The 10,142-nt window shown below is 55.5% G+C and overlaps 1 protein-coding gene across 1 annotated transcript in view; it reads left to right on the top strand.

The window, feature by feature from the left end:
• PPP3CC (protein phosphatase 3 catalytic subunit gamma) overlaps positions 1-10,142 on the top strand; it is a 288,696-nt gene that overhangs the window by 92,021 nt on the left and 186,533 nt on the right. The window lies entirely within an intron of this gene.

The raw sequence follows: 10,142 nt of genomic DNA, 5'->3' as shown, positions 1-10,142 counted from the left end.
CTCAAGGGGGCCTGAGGCATCCTAGCCCAGCTCTGTGACCAGATTCCATCTGTGCTGTGCTGTATCCTGGAGAGGCAATAAACTTCCTCTATTCCACCGGCTGGTGCGGTCTGTTTGTGCCATTTCGGGGTGCAGGAGACGGGGGACCCCCAACGCGCCGTCACACCCCCCCACACCCAGACACACACCCACCCACACTTACACACACGCCGCATTCTTTGAAGCCCTTTTTGAGAGTAAATTCGCTAACATGGCTGCGCTGAATGTTGCTTTGCGGCAGAAATCGGAACAGCTCCTTTCGGTAGTGTCAAAGCTTTGCCATTTCAGAACTTGTCCTTTTTCGGGCTGTGTGCGGGGGGAGCTACCCGAACGGACCCTCTCCCACCAACAGCTCCGGCCCCAGCCAATTGGCCTCTTCTGGTGAAAAGACCCTGGGTTGGGAAACTCCCCTCCAGCTCGGGTCTCTCTTGCAATTGCAGCTCCTCGGACCCTCCGGATGACAGGCCGCTTTGATTTAGGTGCCGACAGCTGCGGGGAATGTTGGCCTCCTTCTTCCCTTTCCGTGACTCCCTTCCATCTGCCCAGCTCGCGTCTGGATTCAATCTGCGTTGGCCCTCGCGCTGTCTTTGTATTGATGCCCTGCCAGCAATTAACGTTTCAGCAACCCCGGCGCTGTCACATCAGGGGCGCCTGTCTGCTCCCTGGGCTGCATGGACAGAAAGGGCCGCCTGGGCAGCCTGCAGCCTGATTCCCACTAGTTCGCCCGGTCCTTTCAGTAGCCGCCGATCCGCCCTGTGCTCATTGGGCCAACTGTTAAGTGGAGACGGAGTGGGGAGAGCAAACCCGGAGCCCATTTCAGCTGACTCATGAAATTATGCATGGACTGAGCCTGGTGGATGTGGTTGCCCATCACTGACCTCTGTTGGATGGTAGCTGAACTGCACAATAGTGTGGCATAGGTCTACTACTGCTAGCTGCTCGTAGAGATTTGTCAGGGAGCATCTCAGGCTTGTGTAGTCTGTGGGGGACTGTTGTGCAGCCAGAGTCAGTAGGGTTGATGGAGTCCCACCAGTTCTGGAGTAAAGTTCCCAGCTCTAGCTCCGTCCTGCGAATCCACAAATCCCTGGAGAGAAGGCTCAGAGGATGCTCTAGGGATGCTAAGTAGCAGTTAATCTAATCGAGTAGTCGATGGAATTTCCATCGACTACTCGATTAGTCGATAAGAGGGCTAACCCCAGATGCTAGGCTCTTACTGCATTTCAAAGGCAGAGCCGCAGCAGTCCCGGACCCGGCTCCCTCCAGCACCGGCTCCTGCTTCCCCTCCTTGCTGCTTCTAATATAGAGCAAGGGAGGGGGGAAGTGAGTATAAAGGGAGCAAGGGAGGGGGGAAGTGAGTATAAAGGGAGCAAGGGAGGGGGGAAGTGAGTATAAAGGGAGCAAGGGAGGGGGGAAGTGAGTAGTGCCTCAACTACCCGATAAGAGATCCACGTCATAGAATCCTAGGGTTGGAAGAGACCTCAGAGGGTCAGCGAGTCCCCTGCTCAGAGCTGGGGCTGGACTCTGAAGAGGGGATGGTATAAAAGTGCAGGGAGTACCCACGTTTGATAGATTCTGAACTTTGTCTCCGCACAAAGCTATTTTTGCGTCCATAAGCGAGACACGGACGCAGGAGGCGGCGAGAAAAACGGTGACTGTTTGAATGCTGCTTGCAGCCTCGGGAGAGAAATGTGTCCGTCCCACCTCAGAGCTCAACCCGCCTGCAATGGGCGCCCGGGTGGCCCCACTCTGTGGTCCTGGCCTTGATCTTCTGCCACAAGTTCAATTCCTTAGTGGAGCAGCGTCTTGGAGACCTTGGACAGGGAGGCTTGAGTACTTCTCCCCAGCCAAGGCGGTGTACTCAGCAGAGTCTGGATGCATGAATTCTACTGCACCACCCTTGATTGGGACCCATGGAGCGGAAAGTCCTGTCACCCATTTGATCCCTCCGCACAGGATAGCGCCGGGATCAGAATGCAGCAAACACCCTGGACCAAGTGGCAGTGGCTTGTGCTTTTGCAGTAGCCACGAGTGAGTTCTCCCTCGGCTGATCTCGCCGCAGCGTTGCGAGCAGCCGTGGCGTGCCACATAAACCCGGCGGGGCTTTGTTTCACGGCGCCTTTCGGCTGGGGCTCACAAACCACGATAAGCAGGGAGAAGTGATTTGCAGGGTGATGCCGTAACTGGACAGCTTCACTCCAGTCCTTCTGCTTACCAGGCAGCTCCCGTCCGGGGGTTCACATGTAGTCTGAGAGGCAGAGGAGAGGTGAACCCAGCTCCCAAATCACCACGCATAGTGTTCCTAAGCACTGATGTCACCGTGGCGGGGGCAAAGGACAGGACATAGGGTACGTCTAGACTACAGGCTTTTGTCGACAGAGGCTTTGTCAACAGGTACTGTCGACAAAGCTTCTGTCGACAAAGAGCGTCTAGACGACATCCAGTTCTGTCGACAAAGCAAGCCGCTTTGTCGACATGGGAGTGTAGACGCAAAGGGCAGTGTAGATGCAATAACGCCTTCTGTGGACAGAACTCTGTCGCCAAAAGGCGTTATTCCTCGTAGAATGAAGTTTACCGCTGTCAACAAAACTGCCGAGTTCTGTCGACGTTATGTCGACAGAACTCGGCAGTAGTGTAGACGCAGGAATAGTTTTGTCGACAAAAGTCTGTAGACAAAACCCTGTCGTCTAGACACACCCATAGTGTGGGGCTGAGACCCTAGAGAACAGAGCAGGGGAAGGCAATTGAAATGGTGCAAAGAGATCCAGTTTTGCAGCTTACATTGCCTGGGAGCCTGGAGTCAGGATTCTGCATTCTGCAGTGGCCATGGGCAGCCATTTTTAGCACCGAGACGTGTAATATCCCCCGGTCCACATGGGCTATCGAAGGTGAGTCTGGGTCTAAAATGTGAGACACACTCCCCGAAGGAGGAGCAGACGGGACGTAGACTAACACCTCCATGCGCCGAGGCTCTGGGACTTTGCACAGGTCTGTGCCGTTTCAGAAACAAGACAGCTCCGCAGCTCCCTCTTGTGACCAAACAAGCTAGTGAGCATACGACAGAATTATACAACCCCCAGCCCAAAGCAGGGCCAATCCCAACTCAATCATCCCAGCCGGGGCTTTGTCAAGCCAGGACTTAAACACCTCTAGGGATGGAGATTCCACCCCCTCCCTAGGGAACCCAGCCCAGTGCTTCCCCACCCTCCCAGGGAAAGAGTTTTTCCTACTCTCCGACCTAGACCTCCCGCACGGCAACTTGAGCCCATTGCTCCTTGTTCTGCCATCGGCCCCCACTGAGAACAGCCTCTCTCCATCCTCTTTGGAACCCCCCTTCAGGTAGCTGAAGTCTGCTCTCAAATCCCCCCTCCCTCTTCTGTAGGCTAAATAAGCCCAAATCCCTCAGCCTCTCCTCGTAAGTCATGTGCTCCAGCCCCCTCATCATTTGTGTTGCCCTCCGCTGGACCCTCTCCAATGCATCCACATCCTTTCTGTAACGGGGGTGCCAGAACTGGACGCAAGACTCCAGATGTGGCCGAATAAAGGGGAATGATCCCTTCCCTAGATCTGCCGGCCATGCTCCTCCTAATGCAGCCCAATACGCCGTTAGCCTCCTTGGCTGCCAGGGCGCCCTGTTGACTCATCTCCAGCTTCTCATCCGCTGTAATCCCCAGGGATGGGACTAAGCTGGGTAGATGGGGTGTCAGCATTTTCTCAGAGGCTGGTTCGCTCTAAGTGTCAAGTGGCGTCTATTATCTGGGAGGAGCAGCAGTGAGTAGCAGGGAATGGGGGCGGGGTGGGAGAGGATGGTGCTGCTGGGGAGATGGCATTGCGAGGGCAGCCAATGCTAGGAGCTTTGGGAAGGCGTCTGTTGCCAAGGAACATAACAGCAAGGGCACCTGTTCCCAGGCAGACTTGTTAGTGATCTCTGATTGTGGTTGTGGAACGCTCCAAAAAATAATATTTTCTGTTCATGAGAGGGTGGGGGAATAGTTTTAAGTCATTTGGCCTCTGACTGAGTGGAGCCCAGTGGCCCATGTGAAATGCGTTTGCCAGGTCTTGGCCCAGCTGGGCGAGCATCAACATCAAAAAACAATGGCTACCTAGTTCTGCCACTGACCCCTCTCTATGCATCAGTTTTCCCATCTGTAAAATGGGGATAATTAGGCTGCCCTCATTTATCAAGCTCTTGGGGAATCTACTGATGACAAACACGACAGAGGTAGACGCTCTTACAGGAGGCTCCCGACTTGCAACCGCCCAAGTTCCAACCCCCCCGCACTTACAGACATTTTTGTAAGTGCAAAAGGGGCCAGAAACCCCTGACTTATGTCCTCACCCTGCATTTATGATGGCGCACGCTGCTACCGTAAATGCCGGTTCGAGTTACGACGCTTCCCCTGGAACCAATCACGTTGCAAGCCGGGGGCCTCCTGTATTTGGGATGAGCAGGAGAGTAGGGAAAAATTTGCCCTGCCTGCCTCTGTCCGTGCTGCGTCTACTCTGTGCACAATCTCCAGGCTTGTTGCAAATTGCAGGTAAGAAAGCTGAATACCCCTTGGGATAAAACCTTCATCTGGGAGTCACCGCTAGATCCCTGATAGGCAGCTGGTCCTTGCCCCTGCTCCAGGAGGAAGGGATGGGCAACCAAATGGGCAAGTTTTCTTTTCTTGGTCTGTGTTTCATGCTAATGATACGAGTGGGATAATAGTGCAAAGCATGATGGGTAATTGCATGTTAATTGCCAGTTAGGATCTTTTTTAGCAATGTTCTCTCGCTCACTGTAGCTTGCCTAATTTGCAAAGGGAACTTGTGTGTGAATAGGATCTTTTCATATATTATTTAATAATACCAGACACTGACATCAAGAACAGCCTCTGCGGTGACACTTGCTGGGTTAAAAATGACGTGGGTCATCCATCCTCATGCTCCCCGGTACGGGCTGCCCACCAGCCGGCGGTCAGGAGGAAACCTGCCCTCTCAGCCCTGCCTAGCCTGCTGCTGCACAGCTGGCCAGGAGCGTAATGCAGACGTGCCCTCTTTCTGGATTAATTGCCAGGCAGCTACTGACGCGCCTTGTTCTTGTGGAGATGAGTTTTGCAGCATTTGCGATGACTAATTTAAAACATCTCATTGGCAACATCTGCGAAATCACAGGCATTGCAACTGCCATGGCTTGGAACGCGCCGCACTAGAAGTGGAGGGGAGGGGGTATTTTTTTGTTCTGGCCTCCCCTGTACCATCTGGCTTTTCTTAGGGATGACAGACAGGAGCCCAGCCTAGGTGGACCGTTCGTGTGTCCCGGTACAGCTGGAGGCAGGATTCCACGCTGCAGATGAAGACCGTGAGAGAGGGCACTGGTCTCTCTTAGCGCAGACCAAGACAAGATTCCCAACTAGACTGGCTGTGAGCTCTACGCTCTGAATCCAGAACCTCCTACTGCTTTCGCCAACTCTTTTCCTTAGGTCTGCAGGCACATTGGGCACAGATCCTCAGAGAGACCGAGGCGCCTGATTCCCTTGGGAGCTAGGTGCCTAAACACCTTTGGCAACCCGAGCCTCTGTGCCCCATTCCGAAGGCAGAGCGTTAGCCAAGCGCAGCAGAGCTGCTTGCGAGGTTTCGGAGGCGCTGGAGTAATCTCAGGGCAGCCGGGGAGGAAGGAAATGAACCTCTCGGGCTGCAAGATCCTCTCTCCACCTTGGCAGGGAGAAACCCTGCAGTGTTCTGTCGGGATCACCCGAAGCAAGGCCGGCCCCGCTCCACCATCCTCGCTCGCGCAAAGTCAAGGGCTGCAGAATTAGCCGAGTAGAAACGCGTGTGTAAAGTGCTTGCGCGTGGGATACTATTATGGGGTTTTGTATAGTACGGATTACAGCCTAGCCGCGATGCTCTCTGTGTTACCATGGAGTTCTGCGGTCGTATTAACTGTAGCAAAGGGCATTCATTGTTGTGGAGCATTGTTCTGGGGTGAGCGTGGGAGTATTCAACCATGTGGAGCGGCAGTGCCGTGTCGGGCTCTCTGGACCCATTCCTAGGGGCAAGGGCAGCAATTCCTGAACGTGGGGTAGCAGTCCTGGCTCAGCCCCGACAGGGTCAGGATCCCCTAACATCCTGGCTCAATGCCAAAGCCAACCCCCCCAAACCTGGCCCTGTGTCATGTGGAGACACTCACAGGATCAGTGGCATGGGTTCAAGGCACCCTCCATCCATCCCATTGCAGTTGTGGGTGGCAGCCGTGGCCCATTCTGTCCTCTGCTTAGTGTGTTTTATGGGGCCCTATTCACCCAGGGTCCTACACTGATCTCCAGGAGTCTCCATAATGGACCAGCTCCCGCAAGTTTCCCACTGCCGCACTCCCCCCCACATATAAAAGACGTCCCTGGTACACACACACCAGGGCGCCAATGCGAGCAGCAGGCAGGGCGGCACACAGGTTATTAGTTTATTGATACACACTGTCAGCACAGCACAGATTTGGAAGGGGTTGTCTTTACAGCGTGCATCGATCACAGAGACTGGACAAGCACCGCATCCGGCCCAGGATGGTGCGGATGGTGCCACGCAAGCGCCATGCTGCGGTTCTCGGCCACATGCGGGGCGCAGAGGGTGGGGGGTGGCGCCTCTCAGAAAAGGCGTGGCCCCGTCCGGCGCCCACCCGGCTGCTGCGGAAAGGGAAAGCTGGCCCGCATCTGTCTTTAAAGCCATTCCCAAGCAGAGATCTGCCCCCCTGTGCTGGACACGCTCCCAGCCGAGGGCTTCCATCCCCTCCGGGTCTCCCGGAGGCGCCGACGGAGTCAAAGTCCCATCTACCTCCTGCCCCCACGTGTGCATTACACCCGCCTCGACCCACCCACTGCCAATGGGCACTTTACCGCCTCCTCACACAACACCGTGGTGCTGGGCCCACGTCCTCAATGAGGTCACATTCGGCTGTGACACACCAGCACCTCTGGTCGCTAGCAAAGCTGTCAATCCCCCGTACCACCTCCCACTTCCAGCTGTCTCTAGGCAGGGCCGCTTGACACCGGCCCCCTCCTCCTTCTGTCTCCAGGGAAGGCTCTGGGGTAGATCTTCACTGTGATAAAACCATCTGTGGGCCCCCGGTGTTGCAGACCTTCCATCAGCTGACTTGGGCTCAGGCTGCTAAAAAAATTGCAGCGTGGCTGCTCCAACGCAGGCTGAAAGCTCTGGACGTAGAATCCTAGGACAATAGAACTGGAAGGGACCTCAAAAGGCCATCAAGTCCAGTCTTGCCCTCATGGCAGGACCAAGCACCATCTAGATCAGGGCTACTCAGCTTTGGAAGCCACAATGATACAGCGCATGCCAAGGGCCACAACTGAAGTGTGGTTGCATATACATGAACATATATATATATGCAAATAGCTTCTTTCACACAAAGCCATGGCGCTCCCGGCACCTCCTCCCTGGGGACTAGAAACGCCGACACCCTGTACCCGTCTGTTTCAGCCGGCCCGTCCGCTTGCGACTTTCAATGCTCACTGCCTGGGAGACGCCTCGCCGTGGTGGAGCACGTTCCCAGTGGAGGCCTTGTCCAAAGGATCCCACCTGTTGAGCCGTGAGTAAACCCGAACCGCACCGCAGGTCGCAAACAAATAGGCTGCGTGTTGAGTAGCCCTGATCTAGATCATCCTTGACAGATACTAATCGAACCTGCTCTTAAATACCTCCAATGATGGAGATGCCACAGTCTCTCTAGGCAGCTCATTCCAGGGCTTAGCCACTCTAAGGCCTGGTCGACACTAGGGAGTTATTTCAAAATAACAAGCGGAGCATCCACCCGACCAAGCCTGTTATTTCGAAATCCCAGGCCGGTTATTTGGAAATCTGTGCTCCTGCTTTCCCCGGGGAATACCGCTTCTTTCGGAATAGCAGCCGTGTGGACGCGCCGCCGCTGCTACTTTGAAATATCGACTCCCCAGAGTCATTTGAAGTCATGACTCCCCCAGGGCTTCCTGGAGCGCTAAGTCGAGGTAGCGCGCCCACAAGAACGGAGCCTCCTCGGACTCATTTCGAGGTTGCCCCGCAGTGAGGACACGCTAGTTCGATGTTATTTTGGGAGTTATTAGTTGGAATTGAATTATTTTGAAATAATTTCCTAGTGTAGACATGCCCGAACGGTGAGGAAGCTTTTCCTAATGTCCAACCTAAACCTCCCTTGCTGCAGTTTAAGCCCATTGCTCCTTGTCCTGTTCACAGATGCCCAGAAGAACAATTTTTCTCCCTCCTCCTTGTAACACCCTTTTAGGCCCTTAGTCTAAGTTTAGACCCCCACCCTCCTCTGCTGGTCCCTCAGGAAGGCTAACTGTCACCCCTACCAGTCCCTGCCTGCACTGACCACTATTCCACACTGCCATGAGCAACGGCACATGGTCCTGCAAAGTGTGTCCTCCTTGCTGGCATGAGCTCTCAAAACCACTGCTTGTAGAAGCTCGTGAGGATGCCGCAGCTGTGGGAACCATGGTCTTCGCCAGAGGCCAGCCCTGCCCAGGGCCAGCAGCAACCTCTGCCCAGCCACGTCCCAATGGAGGCGTGGATTTTTGTTTTGTCGGGTATCATGGCTGGAGTTTGCAATCGGAGAGAAAATCCAAAGCTTGTGGAAAAACAGCCACGGTCCCTAGCATTTCCTGGCCGCAGCTTTACAAGCACAATACGGTGACGGCACACAGCAAACACTGCATAGCCAGAGGCTCCTGCACCCCGAATGCCACTGAGAATGAAAACGCTGCTGGGCCCGCCAGAGCCAGGCCTCCCTGCCTGGCACCCTCGCCAGCGCTTGACACTTCCTGCTCCCTTGAAGGGTGAACTTAGTGACTGCCTGATCGTTTAAAACAAACAAAAGGAAGTTTTTCGTCACTCAGCACACGGTTAACCTGTGGAACTCCTTGCCAGAGGATGCAGTGAAGGCTAGAACATTAACAGGGTTCAAAAAGAGCTAGATAGATTCATGGAGGTTACGTCCATCAATGGCTCTTAGCCAGGATGGGTAGGAATGGCCTCTGTTTCTCTGGAGGCGAGTGAGAGGGGAGGGATCATGAGAGGATTACCTGTTGTGGTCCCTCCCTCTGGGGCATCTGGCATTGGCCACTGCCGGCAGACAGGACACTGGGATACATGGACCTTTGGTCTGACCCAGTGTGGCCGTTCTTAGGATAATCAAGGCCCTGCTCTCCTTCTCTGGGCAGTGGGGACATGGCGCTGATAGATCGCTGGGGCTATGCTTGCGAGGCACGGTCCGGGATACCTGCGGGTGTGGAATTGCCTGCCCCCCAGGGACAGCGAGCAGGTCCCAGCAGAGGTCTGCTCCCCTCTGGCGGACACGTTCCCAGCCAGCGCCTCCCCGTGGCTGGTCTACAGAAAATTGGTGACTCTACGACTGCTGCCAGCAGGGGGGCTCGGCCTGTTAGCTCACACAGCAGCAGTTCAGGCTTTTCCAGCTGGCGGCCTCTGGGTTCAAGACCCCTGTGGGCAAAGGGCCAGGCCATCGCAATTCTAGGGGGCTGGGCTCAGAGTCCTTAGTTCGTTTGCTGGGACCTGCTGCTTGGGAGGCCCACAAGCGCCTTGTGTGGGTCCGGTCGGATTTCCGAAAAACCTCTCCCCACACAACGTCCCCGTTGCCTCTGTGCTCCAGACCTGGCCCCAGACTGCAGCGGGATGTGGTGAAAGAGCAGACAGCTCGTGGCTCTTCCAGCTTCGGTGGTGCCCCCCCCATGTCGGGGCCCAGGGCAGCCCGAAGGCTGACGGGTGCTTCACGCCATGTGTAACGGGGAGCCGGCCGGCTCCCCGGGAGAGCTAAAGCTTTCACGTAGCACAGAAAGACCAGCACTATTTATAAAGAGGAGGCAGAGAGGCCCAGCCGGGGAGGAGGCGGGCGAAGTGCCCTCTCGCTTTTCCCACCCCCTGCGCAGAATAAATTTTATGTGCACCAAGGCACGTGCGGATGTGCACCACCAGGAGAAACACAGGCAGCCGGCTGTGGGCGCGCTGCTCGTCGGTGGGGCGGCGTTGGAATCTCTCCAGGGGAGGGAACACAGGAGGTGAGTGGGGCAGAAGCGGAGGGACGTTCTGCAGGATTGGCGTGGACG

Source organism: Pelodiscus sinensis, chromosome 28 (assembly GCF_049634645.1).
Source record: "Pelodiscus sinensis isolate JC-2024 chromosome 28, ASM4963464v1, whole genome shotgun sequence".
In the NCBI taxonomy this organism is placed as follows: domain Eukaryota; kingdom Metazoa; phylum Chordata; order Testudines; family Trionychidae; genus Pelodiscus; species Pelodiscus sinensis.
This window is presented reverse-complemented; position numbering and strand designations above follow the sequence as displayed.